Raw genomic sequence first — 15,950 nt, forward strand, 5'->3', positions numbered from 1 at the left:
AGGCACATGTATTTGTTGCAGGCACATCTTTTTCACATTACCTCCTCTGTAATACAGCACATTGGAAACACAAAGAGGAGGATGACTCTACTGGACTAGGGATTAGTGATTTCTTTCTCTCTTTGTGCTGCCATAAGTACTGGGAGAGGATTGTGGTTTCAGCGGACTTTAAAGGTAGGAAGTGAGACAAGTGAATATTGCAGCCACTGAAGGGATGCAGAGTAACCCCAAGAAAAGAGAGTTGATCCTTTAGTTTGGCAGCTCCCTGGTGCAGGTGGTACCTGGTGATAGGTTCAGACAGACCCTGGCTTGTTGGCTGTGCTGTTTGCAGCAGCTTTTGCTGGGAATGAGGGCAATGGGAGTGAGCAGCTAAACCTCACCAGATACTCAGGAGAGGCTCTTCTATCTTTTGCTTGACTAGCATGGCCTTGTTCTAACTAGTCCTGCAGGACTTGGCCCATATTTGGTTGACTTTCTGCTACAGAGGAAACTTCAGGCGTCATATTGATTTGGCCCAAGATATTATATGTGTATTTATTTGCCAGCAAAGATGTACAGAAATACTAGTGCTCTGTTCTAATACAAACTCAGCTGTTTGCTGATCAGCAGTGACTGTTTAAATTGACCAATCTACCTCACCCTGGCTGGAGATCAAGGGATCAGCACTTAATTTCATTCCTTGAGTAAAGATATATTTTTTTATATCTATATATATATATAGATATAAAAAAATCTCCACATGGAAATATCAGAACATGAAAGGTTAAATCAATATGGAGTTTTACATTGCTTAAAGGGCATTTGCATCAAAGCAGCCATGAATGCAATTCACTTGTTTAATGAATTTTTTATGCTTATTTAATGAATTTCACAAAGGTTTGGTGTTTTTCATAAAATGGATAAGGACTTCCAGTTTTATGAAATAATAAAAATGGAACTGAAGTTATGAAATGAGCAATCTCATTAGTTAGGCATGACATATTCATATGAAAGTGTACATGTTTCTGAATTATTGCAAGCAGCTCTGTTGCTTGAACTGTAACTCATTATAATAGTGTTGCAAATATGCCTTTAGTTAAGTTATCAGAAAGTGACATAAATTAGATTTTGATTGCTAATAATAATTTAATTAATACTTACTGTATTTAGCATAGTATGGATGCCTTCTTTCTTTTGAGAGTGTATTCTTGTATTCTTCATTGGTAGATAGATAGTGAAATGCAGCACTATTCCTAGCCCCTTTTTGCTAGAATTATAACTTAATTTTGTGATTGCAGAGCTTTACCCTCTGTTTTATTATCCTGATGAACAGAGGAAAATATTATGATGGTCTGCAAGTAGTAAGAACATGCCTTATTTTGCACCTTGGTGCTTCTGTGATCTGATGTACTTTTGGAACTGCGTCATCTTGCTATAAAAAGTTCTCCCAACGTGACGACACCCCAGGAGTGAGAGGAGATTGTGTGAGTATCTCTTATTTACATAACTACTGTGGGTGACTGTACACTGCAGTGTTACTTGCTGGTGTGATGTTGTGCTCCAGCAGGAAGAGCAGCAAGGCTGCAGCTTGCCCTCCTGTTTGGAAAGGACAGACGGATGTAGTCATCCTGTCTTACTGAATTGTGTGTTTGAAAGCTGCTCTCCTGATTTTGAGTGCATGGTGTTACCTTTGAGTTCAGTGGGCTTGCTCACGGGCACCAAACGACAAGCCTGGGCCAAGGAGTTGCTATGTGCTGACTGATTCCTGTTGACTTCTGTGTGTCTCCAGGCTTGCTGGGCATCCAGGTCCCACCACACCAGTTAGGAACTGTACCCCAGTTCCATTCACCAGCCTGGGTATTTGCATTGTGCTGGGGTTATGGATGATACCCAAGTGTGTTTCCTTCATCCCTTCTCTCTCCCCCTTCAGCTATTGCAGCCAAACCTTTTTTCACTTTCCTTTCCTATGCTTTGGAATGACTTACGAGTGCCCTAGCCAAAACAGCCTTTACAACATGCCATAACCAGAGTACTGTAACTATGCTCAGTGAAGCAGCTCCAGGTGGAGTAAAGGAATCCCACTGCCCAGCCCTGCTGGTTTACAGCCCTTGTGCTCTGCCAAGGCAGGGGGCAGAAATACTGCAGTAATAAGAGAAAGCACGACTTTCAAAATTAATGATCTTGCCTTATTAGACATCCACTGTGCTATACTCATAAATAATGTTAAATATATGCATTAAGACACAAGGCAGGGCAGCACGATAGGGTAATGGTCCATCATCAGTGGTTATTAGAGGAAAAGGAGAAATGAAAGGCCTTTTCACCCATGAAGTGTTGTTATCCCACCCTTCGTCATGCTTTGAAGCCTTCTTGTGATTGTGCAATTAGCCAAATAAGATACCTAAAGAAAAAAAACAGCATTTACATCTGTTTCTGCTCTGTCACCTCTGGCAGGGTGGCAGCATGCGGGTGGAGCTGGTGCTGTGCGGGTGCCGCAGTGGAGCGGGGCTCCAGCCTGCCTGGCCCTGCAGCCGTGCTGGAGACGGGGAACCTCCTCTGCTAGAGCAGCGCTTGCTCCTGGGAGCTTGTGCTGCTGTGTCTGTGCTACTGGTGTGACTTGGCTGCGCTGGATTCAGGACAATATTACACAATGCAGTTTGTCTTTGTTATGCCTCAGGCATGTAAATATTGGCATATTTATTCTTGGAAATCAAATTCAATGTGGTATGTCTGTTGCATCCTTAAGGCTTTAAGGAATGGGTTTGGGTTCTGTGTGCTTGCACATGGGTAACGTTACTCCATGGAGGGGGTGAAGCGTAGGATGGTTACGTGATTTTTCCCTGTATCGCAAAGCAAATCCATCCTTGAGACAGGCTTGGTACTGAGGACTCCTGAGGCCATGGCAGCAGCTTGACTGATGCTCTGGGTTTGGAGGTGAGGCTCAGGAACCCTCCTGGGGCTCAGCCAGCCTAATTACAGTGCACCTATTGTGGGCAACAGTACCTGAGAGTTTCATAGCGTTGCACCAGATTTAATAACTAGCTGGTATTTAATTTGTGGTGTGAAATAACATCTCTTATTATATCTAACGTAAATATTTACTTGAGAGATTCGACTAAAAAAACATTTGCTTGCCTTCAAAGCCTATCAATTTCTCATCTGTGGCTGACAAAGAAAGCTTTGAGTGCTTAAATTCATTTCTAGAAATTAAATTGTAATTTTCAACACTAAAGCTCCTGTGATTCCAGACACTTTTCCTTTCCTTTTATTGTGTTTGACAGCAACTAGACTCTCAAGGTAAGTGGTGGAGTGTAGTCCTATGTAAATGTAAAGCTTAAAATGAAAACTGGGGGGAAGAAAAACATTTAAGGTAGGAAATTAGAACAGTTATTGAGTTCCACACTATGGTTAATGAGTGTGCAGAAAGAAAACATCATCTTGGCCTAGTGAGCTGGAGCATTACAACTGTTGCAACACTTCTTCTGTTTTTAGAAGGAAATAAGTAATAAGCCCGACACATGGGAAGTCTTCAGTTTGCATTTTTTAATGCCTCAGGGGAGTGCAGTGTTTCTGGTTTAGAATCTGTTAAAATTTTCTTTCAAAGGCAGGTTTTGTTCTCAAACCAAAACAAAAATTAACATATTAAGCATATCTGTAGGTCAGGAGTGTATGGGAGAGGGCTTGGCTGCTTCACCAGGACATGGCTTTTTCAGAATTGCTCAGCTGAGGTTATAGGCTATGGAGGGAAGACTGAAAATTCCTGTCCCTTACTGAAATGGAGTCAGTGTATTCAGGATTTATGCTGTGTTGCCCTGGGTATAATTAAAAGCAGGCTGTAATCATACCAGAGCAGAGGGGGGCTGTGCACAGGTTCTCAGTTTTGGGGTGCTTTGCCATCCTGCCGAGGAGGGGAGGCTGGGGTGGGATGGTGCTGCCCACGTGAACCCTCTCACCATTCACTGATGCAGCCAGAGGCTGTAAATGTTACCCCTCTGTCTGCAAGCAGAGGAGAAGACACGTCTAAAGCTGGTTGGGGACGTGCTGTAGCATCCCATTGAAAGTCCCTTTTTTCTGTGTTGCTGGTAAGCTTATACTGTCCTCACTGTTATACTTTAACTGGACTTTTCTCATGTGTGGTTGGTAGTAAAATATCTGGGCTAAATTGTCCTATGCTGAGCTGAGTCCTGAGAGAAATAAAGTGATTCAGTTTTGAAGGTATGTGGCACAATATTGTGTAGTTGAAAGTTATATGAAATCGCTGTGAGTACATCCCTGTGGTTACAGCCAAGGTATAGGGCTGTTTGGCCTGCGTTAATGATGTTGCTTCTCCCCTGGGCTAATTAGCTGCACGGGGTATCCTGCTAACACAGCTATGCAGCTTCCAGTGTCTCACTGAATGTCTTATGAGGTATGGTACGTAGTATTGCATGCTGCTGCATCGTGCAGTTTAAGAATACTCTTGCACACTTCATGTGCTATTTAAAAATCCCTTTCATGCAAAGGCTGAAGTATTTTTATCTCCCGATGCCATTTCTGAACAAGCTGTTGAAAGGTGTGAGCAAGTTGATCAATATTTTATCTTTTCCAGACTAATAAGTTCATTAGTGTTGACACAGTGTGGCTGGCTTCCTTCAGTCTGACAAATAACATCCCAAACCAAAGTAATTGGGATTTTTTAAATGATGCTTTCATTGGGAAATATCTCAGGGTCAGGCTGGAGCTCATGGTTGAAGCTGGAGAGGGGATGTTTAAACTCTACTAGGTATAAATAATGTGGGGCAGGGACCCTCAGTCCAGTCCCTCTCCTGGGCTGGGAGAAGCCAGGTTGTGAGTGTGGGGGGCTCGTGTGCCCAGGGAGTGATTCGTGACCCCCCTGGGCTCAGTCGCCCCTCTTCTCTCTTTTGGCCAGAAGTTTCACTCTGGTCCTAAAGGCAAAGGGCTGATGCTGTAATGTTCTGCAGAAGAGTCAGCTTGTGCCCAGCTGGCATCAGCCCCCATCCCCTCCCTCCACAACCTGCTCTGGCAAAGTTCTCTGCTCAGAGCAGGAGCACCAAGGCTTTGGTTCTTGCTGCCCTGGATGGCTGGGAGCGGTTGTGTTTGTGCCCTGCCCCTTGCTACCTCTCAAATTTAAAAGCTGCTCTGAAGTTTGTATTACCTTTTTTGTTTCCCGGAATGTGGAGCTTAAAATTAAATGGTTCAAATCTGGATCAAGATGAAATAATTTGGGTCAGGGCATAGTCTCAGATGCCCTCCAGGAATCACAATCAGTGGTTAACCTAATCAGCTCCTGTTAATTCCACCAAATTCAGCTGAAACAGCATTTCTCCAGCAGAAGGAAACTTGAAGCTTAGTAGCAAGCATCCTGATGTTTAACTATGCTTGAGAATAGCTTTGGCTCTGGTATGTAGAGCAAAACCCAGAAGCAGTGTCAGGGCATTGGTTAGTGCTGGTGCTCAGCAGCTGGGTCCTGGCACTTTCCACATGTTGTCATGCCTCTTGCTTAGTATCATATGTAATAATTAAGGGGGATTCTTTGGGTTAGGCAGTTCAGAAATTATATTGCTGATTTAAAAAGTACAAAGGCAAGTTTGCAAACTAAAATAGATAAAACCGAACCAAAAACTTTACTGGTTGTCAGTGAAGTTTGATTTTTATTTTTATGTGTGTGTGTACGTAATATCTACACACACTTTAATGCCTCCAGAACTTGCAGCCTTCCCTAGAAAGGACTCTGATCCATAAAGGCTTATCCTCTGTAGAACACAGTGGCCCTGTTGAGCTCCAACCTGCGGAGGTGCTAAGGAAACCTGGGCAGGTACTGTGTGAAACAGTGTATTTTTTTTTTTTTTCCTGATGATGCCATTTTATTTGATCAACTCCAAAAGCCTTAAGGCACACTTGGGAGAGATCACCAGAGGGATCGGACATCTACTTCCACTTGTGCCTTTGAAACTCTTCCTTGTCTTGTCTTTTTTTTATATCACTCCAAATGCACCTTTTGAAAAAAGTTACTGGGAAAAGGCATAAACCAGCTTGTTTTGGGAGGCTGGGGTGACCCAGGGTCGATGTGTTACTGTGCTGCTGGCAGTCAGTGGCTCTGCCTCCTCCAGCACCATGGTCTCACTGCAGCCCCTGTGGCCCCTTGCTGAGAAGCATTTGTAGAGAAGTTTTTTCCTCTTGTAGTGAGCAGACTCCTGGTTGCATCCAGTGCCTACTACAGTAAAAGGGGAGTCTGGGGCCCCAAATGTCAAGCTCTTAGGGCTGCTGCATACCTCTGTGCTTGGGGGAGAGGCCAAGTGTTTGCAACTTTAGAATGTAAAACGTAAAAGCGCTTGGTTGTCACATGCCATTAGCTGTTTAAAGCGTGACATCTCAGGAAATGCTTCGTCATAATCCTCCAAATGAAGAAATCTGAAGTGAACTTCAAACTGTTTGCTCAGTTTGGGTATCACATTACAGGGTCAGATTGTGAACTCAGAGTTGTACCTACTCTCAAATCGTTTTAAAACTGCAGTCAGACAGTTCAAGTCCCAAAAAATCAACTTTCACCTTTACTTTCTATTTACAAGTCAAGCCTAGGAGCAATGCCTACATGACAAAGCTTATCCAGATACTCTTCTCCAGCTGTTTTCCCTGAGACACCTTTTGCTCAACAGCACTGTTAGTTTAGCTTTGTCATCTGCTTCAGTTTGCTTTTATCTTCCTGTAGCCAGAAGAGTAATGGGAAAAGCTGCCTTGAAAGTATGTGTTGGCTGCCTGGGCTTCTGCTGCTGCATCCAGTTGTATTTCACCCCAAAAAGAAACGCTTGGATCTGTGATGCTATGTAAGGCAGAAAGAGGTTCTGATGTGTTTGGCTTTGTTCCTCAGGAGTATTTTAGTAATCATACTTTAAGTGGTCCAGCAGAAGACGTGTATGGTGTGTAAGGACTGGCAACCATGGCTCACCAAGGCAGCCAGTGAAAACAGCTTTGTAATCATCCTGATATGACACTGTTCCACTAACAAGAGTATGAACACAGAAATTACATAGTGTTGTGTGGAACAAAGTTTATTCAACTGTGATGCTCAAAGGTCCTATTAAGCTGTCAGTTCGGTCTGCTTTGTCCTTGATTTTGCTCCGCCAAAATTTAACATGGTTTTAGTTCTCAAAGCCAAACCCTTCCAAACTGACCTCTGTCTCCACCCAGGTTAATGACCTTCAGAAGGATTTTTGTTACTTCAAGATGTCATGATTGTCTCTTCAGTTGGAAGTCCTTCATTCCTCGTTTATTATCTTTTTTTCACATCATGGTCCGCATTCATCCCTGTGTAACTCTAGGGGGCTAATTTGCCTCTGACTTCTCATAATGAAGAGGGGATGTGTGTTTGTGGCTGGTGGGCTGATAGCTGTGCAGCATGTTAGCTATCCCTAATGTTATTCAAATTAAATCCAGGGCTGGGTGAGAGCCTTTGTGCGGATGAATTCATATAAATCCTTGTGAAGAAAGCACAGATGCTAGTGGGCCTGACAGTGAATTTAATGATTGTGGTAGTGACAAGAAAAGCATGATTACTGGTGATCAGGGATAGACTTTTTTTCTTTAAAAGGTCTGTACAGTTGAGTATTGGTTTTACTTTTTATAAAAACTTTTCCTATTACTTGTTTTGATGCAGGGAAGACATATTTCCATTAAAGAATGTTATTGGGGTCATTTTTGCTTCATTTCCGTGTTATTCCTCTTTGATTTACTTCAAAATACTATTACTGATGTTTACTTGTTAGACTGCTTCCCACACTACACTGAGCTGTTGTGCCCTTCTCTTTCCTCAGAGTCCTCTGGTCCTGATGTGGGTGTAAAACCAGGTGTCCATTTGATCAGGCTTCTTACCGGCTAGTGCAGACCCCGCTTGTCATGTTGTCGGTATTAATCATCCTGCTTCTCCTTTGCTTGTGCCATAGCACCCTGCTCATGCTGAGCCTCTTGTAATCCATATTCACAACATGAAGGTCCCCTTAGAAAAGGGGAAGAGGGAGACTGTCACATCTTACAAGACCAGTAATAGCACTAAGCGATGTGTAGTGGATGTGACTGTGTGAATCATCTGCTTTTGCTTGTTTTAATATTGGAGACCAAGGGATGGGCGAAGGGGTAAAGAGAAGTAAGAATTGTTTAAGAGGTTTGCCTTAAATTTGTCAATCCCTTGTTACAACATCTGCATGTTGTTTTGCTTCCTTCCCTGCCACTTTAGAGAGCTGGATCAGTGAGGAACAGATAGCTCGGTTCATAAAGCAGTGCTTCTGTAAACTGTACACAGTTGGGGAATGTGCTTCTGGTGGATTTGTTCCATGAAATGCAAGGGAAGGATTCATGAGTACATAAAATAACAGCCTAATCAAAGAAATAAACAAGAACAAGTCTGTAATCTTCACAAAATTGGGGGGAAAAAAGTGCTTCTGATGGACTTGCTCCTACTGTTTTCTTTGTAGCTGTTTCCAGAGCTCAGACCATCTGTTCCTTGTTGTAGGTTGTTAAGTGAAATGTGCTGCCAATACAAATAGCTCTGCTTGATGTTTGTTTGCATAAATTGTTTTGAAAGCTTCATGACGAATTTTAAGGATTACTTACAGGGGTAGGACTCTGTGGAGGAGGAAATATAAATTTGATGATGCATGTTGGAATCCATTAATTTGTTTGGAATTTATTATAAAAGAGAACATCCTATGCATTTGTTGAAGGGGAGGGGAACAATTTCATCTTGAGCCCAGAATGTTACGGTGACAATAATGTGGCCACATAGCAGTAAACGTGATCAATGTGTCTTCACATCTTTCTAAGCTTAGTTGCCTCTTCTTACCCAACCAAGCTCTATTCAGCATATCCAACTTGCAAAATTTCAAAGAAGTGAAATCTGTTTGGGTTTTGTCTGCCCCGGGAGTCTTAGAATCAGTTTTTTGAAACTCTTGAGTATTGGACGGGGGTGTTAGGATCAGTGGCCTTGAAATGAGTGACAAAGTGAGGTGAGTGGAGGGGAATTATACTTGGCTGCTGTTGCTTATATAGTGTACTGTGACTTGGGATGTGCAGCAATGTTGTGCCATGTATGCTACAGCACATGGGAGGTGTAATTCCTGCTCCCCAAAACTGGTGATCTGAAGGCTGACAAGGAGGTAAGGGAAGAAATGTGTATAAGGAGAGAGAGAGAGAAAGGATTTGATTAAAGCAATCTAAGTCATCAGCAGGGCTTGTGTAGCCAGACTTCTTCATCCTGGCCTGTGTAGGTGATGGTGCTGCCTGGTAGGGAAGTGTTTGCAAGTGGTGGGCTTGGAGCAGGTTATACAGAAGCAACTCTTTCCTTGCAATAGTGTACCTCCTCTTAGCAGAGATTTAATTCTGGTGGTTTATCTTCAGCCTTACTGTTTGGGAACTTCGACTTGTTGAAAATCAAATGGTTACTTTCCTTCCCATCAGGCTTTGAATATGGATTTTGAATGACTGGGCAGTCAGATGTTCCTCGTGTCTCTGTGAAACTGTACATTAAAAACACAAGCGCACATAGTCACACACGCATGCTCCTTTGCTCATCACAGCTTTGCAGTGGTAATTCTCTGGTTTTAAGTGAATTGACCTGGCTGCTTTCATCTTCAGGTAATGCAGCCCCAGTTTATAATTCAGACCAGGAGCTTACGGAGATTTAGAAAGAGGCCCAGAGCTTTGCTTTACTGTGCCAGTTAAAGCATTTATACTGATGACAGTTAAATTGTTGAGGGCTCTGTTATTCATTTACATCACAGACACTAAGGTCCTCTGACGACCTACTGCAAATGTAAGCCAGATGTATCTGAACATATCTATTGTACATTTTACTTCATTTCAAACACTTCTCCTGACTTTCAACTCAAACCTTCTGTCTGTCTTGTCATGCTACAGTGTTTAATGATATTTTATTGCATTAGTTCACAAAACCCTTGAGTTTTTCAGTTGTCCTAAGCTAATGGACTGGATCTGTACCCATTTGCTAATACAAGATCTTTTTTAGTAGGTAGCAGAGCTATTAAACATAAATCAAGGTTTCCGATAAAATATTAGGTTTCTGCTGCATCTTACAAAAGGATAGTCTGCAGTTTTACCTGGTTATTATATCTTACAGGCTATAGTTAAAGCTTGTTTGGGGATTTACTGCATTCCATACCCAGTAATTTCATACAAATCCATAATGATTATTTTGTATGTTCCTTTCATTTAGCTCATAAAAGAAACCGCATAGTTTGCTAGCTGTAGAAACAAGAGCCGTCCCCTATTATTTCTTCTGGAAGGATGCACTAAGAACTATTTTTTAAAAAAGTTATTTCTTTGTTACTTAACCTGTGTATCAAAAATTGGGCAGTAAGGAGATATCCTGCCTTAAGACAGAACTACCCTGGCTTGCTACAGGGAGAAAAGCAACACTTTGTCGTAGCACTAAAATCTTTATGTATTCTTTTGAAAAATAGGTTAAAATAGTATAAGCTTTGGGGAGATTTATAATCTTATTGCCATACCTTCAGGAGTGAACAGGTGTCTCCTATGTACCTTTGGAGCAGGGGCTCTTCCTTTTGGAAGAAAAAAGTTGATTGTTTGACATGTTTTCTGGTCCCAGCTGTGGAAAGCACTTGAGCACAGGCTTGGCTTAACATTGGTTTAGGTCCACCCTTCCAAAGTGTCTCCACTCCTTGCTGCTATTTTTAAGTACATGCTCAAGTCCTGAAGCAAATGTGATAGTGGTTAGGCTGTGCCCAAGCATTGCTCTTGAGAGGAAAGCACTGAAGGATGCAGTTCAGAGCATATGCTTTCTCAGAGTGGGATGCAAAGGATATAACTGTGCTGTTATTTTGTATTATAGCAAGCTAAGAAACATGCGTCACAACTTGATCTCATTTTTGCTGGTGTAAATCTGAAGGATCTTTATGACAACCTTTTGGAGTTGGTTTAGGATTTCACATTGTGAAAGAGAGCGGTGTGGCTTGTTCCTTGGCTAGAAGGTAATGCTGTTGGTTGGAGCTGGTCAGGAACTTCTGATAAAAGATTACTTTGGAAATGCTGATGCAATGAAACAAAGCTTTAGTGAAAATGGATCTGTCTGAGAGTGTCTTGGGTCTAAGATAAGGGAGGGAGCAAGATGGGGCTTTTCACTCAAAATAGCTGCAAGGATGTCCCCTGGGATATGGGAGTCCCAGGTTCAGGTTCCCTCTGTGGGATTCAGAAAAATCTGGTCTCTCACAACTCGGGCTTGTGGTTAGCCTTGCAGTTCTAATGGGGTGAATGTGTCACATTTGGGAATGGAAGGATGAAATGTTTTGAAGCTTTGTACTGGAATGCAATGCAGAGAGAAAACCAGCTTAGAAACCTCAAACATTTCCTTGTGAAACAGAGCTCTTGTTGGTAGCTTGCAGTACAAGTATTTTTTCTTTCTTCAAACTTTAGTTTACCCTGGTTTTGAGGCTGAGTTACCAGCACTGTAGTTCTTATAGTCATCTGCTGTTGCAGTATCTATGATGTTCCTAAACAAGGCAGTGTATTAAAATGAGAACTCCAAAGAGTAGATCTGTGATGCTATTGCAAAGGAGCAAGAAGACAATCACACTTTTATGTAGGTTTCGTGAACCTGTTTCGCAGACCAAGTTTGGTCTGATGTTTGTATTTGGGTAGGTTTTTGTTGAGTAAGCTTGCAAATGCATCTATGTGGTGGTGGGAGTCAGGCTAGTGATATCAGATACCTTTATACTAGGTGATAACACCAGGGTGACCTTACAGAGACTCTGTTTCTCCAAAGAAAAACAATGTTAATTGTTGGCGGTACACTATCATTTGAATTACAGTGCTGTCTAAACACATGGGACATGTCATCCTCTATCACTGAAAAAACAGAAGCAAGCATGGTGTGTTTGCTGATCAGTGGATACAAGCGGTTTTTCTTTCAACATTTCCTCAACCAAAAAAAAAGTCTAAGCTTCTCAAGTAAACCACTAGAAATAACACAGCTAGAAACGTGATCATCTTAATGAGACTTTAGAAGACAAAATAACTATTATAGCCCAAGGTCATTCTGGCTGTTACTGAAGGTTGCCCCTGACTGTGCAGTGAGGCTCAGAGTTTGTGATTCAAGGCGTCTCCTACAGCCATATGACTTCTGGGGCGTTCCTCTTGGCAGAGCGGCTGAGTTGGGGGCCACTGTGTTGGCTCTGGGGATGAGCCCAGCTCTCCACTGGATGTCAGTATTCCCCAGGAATGCAGCTGCCAGAGCACTTATCTGGCAGTAAAAAAAAAATAGCAGGAGGGGGGGAACTAAAGAAAATTAAAGAACAAAACCACCTTGACTCTTTCGGAAATCCATTTGGAAACTAGTTTTGTGACTGTTCAAATCAGCCTTAATTATAAGGCAAACCTCGGCAGAAAGATCGTGTTTACACTAAGCGACATCTTACGTGACTTCCGGGCTCACATGCCAAAAAGAGTTGGGTTTAGTTTCAGAAAAAACAAATGAACATTCTTCACTCATCTCCCCACAGTCTTGATATTTTGATATGCTGCAAAGTGGGTGATTCTGTTTTTGTCTCTGACAGTTTTTCTTTTTTCAATAGCCACAAAAAAATATTTTTTCAAATTGGTGAAGTCATGAGCATGTCACTAAATGATTGATTGCTTGCTGGGTTTCAGCCTTTGATAATTAAGCTTAAACAATGTCTCCTCTTCACTAGAGAATGGTATTGTGCCAGATTCAAACAACACATGAAAAATTGAAATCAGAAAATAAAAACCTTTTAAAAACCAACTGCTCCCATCTGTTGCACAGTTCAGAAAGGAACATAATCGTGGAAGAGGCAGAGAGCATAGAAAACAGTAGGAGGAGGAGTGGTGAGCTCCTTCACAGGCTCCACCTTCCATGCTCACAGAAGTACCTCCATGTGAAGTTCTTGTTTCTTGAAGATCTGTCTCCATTTTTTTTACACTAAAATGGATTCACAAAGAGGGAATTTCAACAAGGATTTTGCTGAACAACCAACTGGGATTTGTAGCACATGTCCAGCTGTATCTGTACAGACTCTAGTTGAGAATGTGTTGAGTATGAAGACTTAGTCCTGCATTTTAGTCGAAACATGTTGCTTCTTGACAAAAGGGCAGATTTCTAAATGGAAGTCCAGAAGGTGTTTCTGGCCCTGATGGGGGGTATATTTGAGGGCCCTTGCACAAATTCAGAAAAACCACCCCCAAACCTGAAGTGCCTTTTCATCTCAAGCTTGCTCAGCAATATTAATGAGCCTTGGGCTTGTTAGCAAAACTGACTTCTCCTGGGCTGTAACAAGGTTGGCTCCTTCAGTCAGGCTTCAAGGTTTAGGCTGAAGTTTTAACCTAAAAAAACTAAGGCACAAATGTGTGTGAGCCCTGGCTGACCTGAGAATTACAGGGGAGCACCAGGGATGAATGGCCTGGTGTTTTTGGTCAAAGATATCTCACCCTCTAAGTCTCAAAAGAATAGCAGTACCCCAGGACCAGGGTTTGATCTTACCAAAACAGAAGTCCCCATGCTGCATCTCGTGGGAAGCTTTACTTTGATAAAGACTTTTGACCCGTTATTTTTACTTGATTTAGCTCAGTTTAGGCAGTCAACCCGAGCTAAGGATGTTGTCTTTTGCACTACAGATTCACTTGCAGAGGGAACAAGTCTAACCTCTGGGGACAGGAGTGACCAGCAGTGACAACCCAAGCCATGAACTGACCTCGCTGCATGTCCTCCATGAGAGAGGTGACGTGTGCAGGGCAGGAAGGGAGAGGCACTGAGCAGCTCCGAAAGGTGGGTAAAGCTTGGGACAGACTGTCCCATGTGCCTGTGGCTTTCCAGAGATCTTTGTCTACACCTGGGGTAGATTCATGTTGTGACACTTAGTTGTGCACAGCACAATGTTGAAGTTAAGCTGTGCTGGAGTAATATGCTGAGTAGGAATTACATACCTTCCCCTGGAAGGGGCCTGTGCTTGATGTACAGCAGTGAGCTGGGTCATTAATTCTCTTTATATTTTGGGGCAGAATGTTTGAGCCTAACTTGTCACCTGTGTAAGGATGCGAGAGAGCAAACCCCCTTTATCCAAAAGACACTCTGAACTCTCTGAGGCTGGTAGCCGGATCTGATTCAAGAAAGGGATTCTGGACAAAACTGGAAAAACTTGGGCAAAATTTTGTCTTCTGGAAAATATAGCTGAGGTTGCTGCTCAGACTATCTGAGAAGCCAATAAGCAAAGAAGCTGATTTTTTTTCTTGCTTTTGGTTGAAGGCCTGACTTTTTTAGAAGCTCTACAACCTCTGAGCCCCTGGAAAGATGAACCAGAGGCGTTGACTGATAAAGACTTCCAAAAAATTGGTTACTTTATACTATTCCTCAAGGTTGTTAGTGCTGTCCAAGCTAAGCTCCTGTCCTGTCTTCTGTAAACTCCTATGAACTTCCATGTAAAGCCAAATAGAAATGTCTGCTCCATGTTTTTATCCCCCACTTTATTCATTGCCTTGTTTCCCTGCTTAAACTGTCATAATATAGTGGGTCAGGAGTTATGGTATTTAATGTCTCACGAACGTAGGCAAGCAAAACTGTGAGTAAATGGGTTACTGTGTTAGGTTGATTTTTCTTTATTGAATTAAAGCAACTTGTGCATGTGTGACCCGTGATGAATATCAGCAGAGGCCACGGTGCTAGAAGTAGGATCACGCAACACCCAAAGGAGCTGCAGTCTGTGCAGTCAGAGCTGTTCTGAGTTGCACTAGAGAAGACTGAACCTTGTGACATTTAGATAGGATGCAAAGTTATTGGATTTGCTCTTTTTAGTCTTCTAGATTAAATTATCATAAGCAAGCTAAAGAAAACTGCAAACAAATAAGATGCTTGCCTGTAGCTTTAGCAATGGACTGTCTGACTGACACTTAAGGTGGCTTCTGCAGATTGCTAAAATATTTTCTGCATTGGATACAGCTGGGGAACTGTCTGATAGGAAGCTGCAAACTGGCCCTTCCTGTAGTGCCTGTGTGCCTGTAGTTGAATACACTGAGAATCTCCCCCCTTCTCCCCCCAACTTTTTTGAGGTGTCAAATACCTGTAAAGCTCTGAATGTGCCAGACCTGAAGGGATATAAACCTGGTGAACTATGCTGTATTCACTGAATTCCAATAATAAGTTGAAGGATCAAACGCTGGAAGGAGCAGATTGATGTAGCCTGATTGACTGCTGGGATGGATGCAGCACTCTGCCTACTGAGAAGCCAGGCCACAGAAATCCCCTCTAATTCCCAACTTCAATGGGAAGTCGGCATCTGGGCTGCTAATTTTGTATGTGATTCTTTGTAAAACATAATCTTTACCATTCATTCCTACAATGTGTTTTCTTTCCTTGTGACCCCCACACAGTGTTTATTTGATCAGGCTGAGAACCCACATCTTATCTGGTCTTCAACTTTTTCCTTTTGAAAGAGATAATGGAGGAAGGGGGGATCAGAGCAGGGAGGGAGAGTGGTATCATGGATAAATATCCTATTTGCATCTGCACAGCTAGCCACAGTTGAGCATTAAAGCTCCTGTTATTTTCAGCAGCCTTTACAAAGTGAAACTGAAATTCTGTTTAATTCTTACTGGAGCTGTAGTTTTGGCTTTTTCCCTCCAAGAAAGATACTCAAGTTGCTCCACGCTGGGAGGTTTACTGAGTTCATGCAGTGCATACATGAATTAGAAACAAAGAGTCTTAATTTCCTAAGGTCTTACAGGACTGTTAATGGTTAAGCCTTGCTTAAGGATTGTGTTTTCTTCCTTTACCAGTTCTCTCCCCTTCATCTAGAACAACATTTTTACTTTATACAGTCACTAGGAAAAAAAAGTTACTTTGTAAGTGACCCTTGACTGTATTGGCTCTTGTGGCTGACCCTAGGTTAAAGGATACCGAGATAGCCCAAGCCTGCTTTTTATCAGTGTTTCCA

Source organism: Nyctibius grandis, chromosome 12 (genome assembly GCF_013368605.1).
Source record: "Nyctibius grandis isolate bNycGra1 chromosome 12, bNycGra1.pri, whole genome shotgun sequence".
Taxonomy (NCBI): Eukaryota; Metazoa; Chordata; class Aves; order Nyctibiiformes; family Nyctibiidae; genus Nyctibius; species Nyctibius grandis.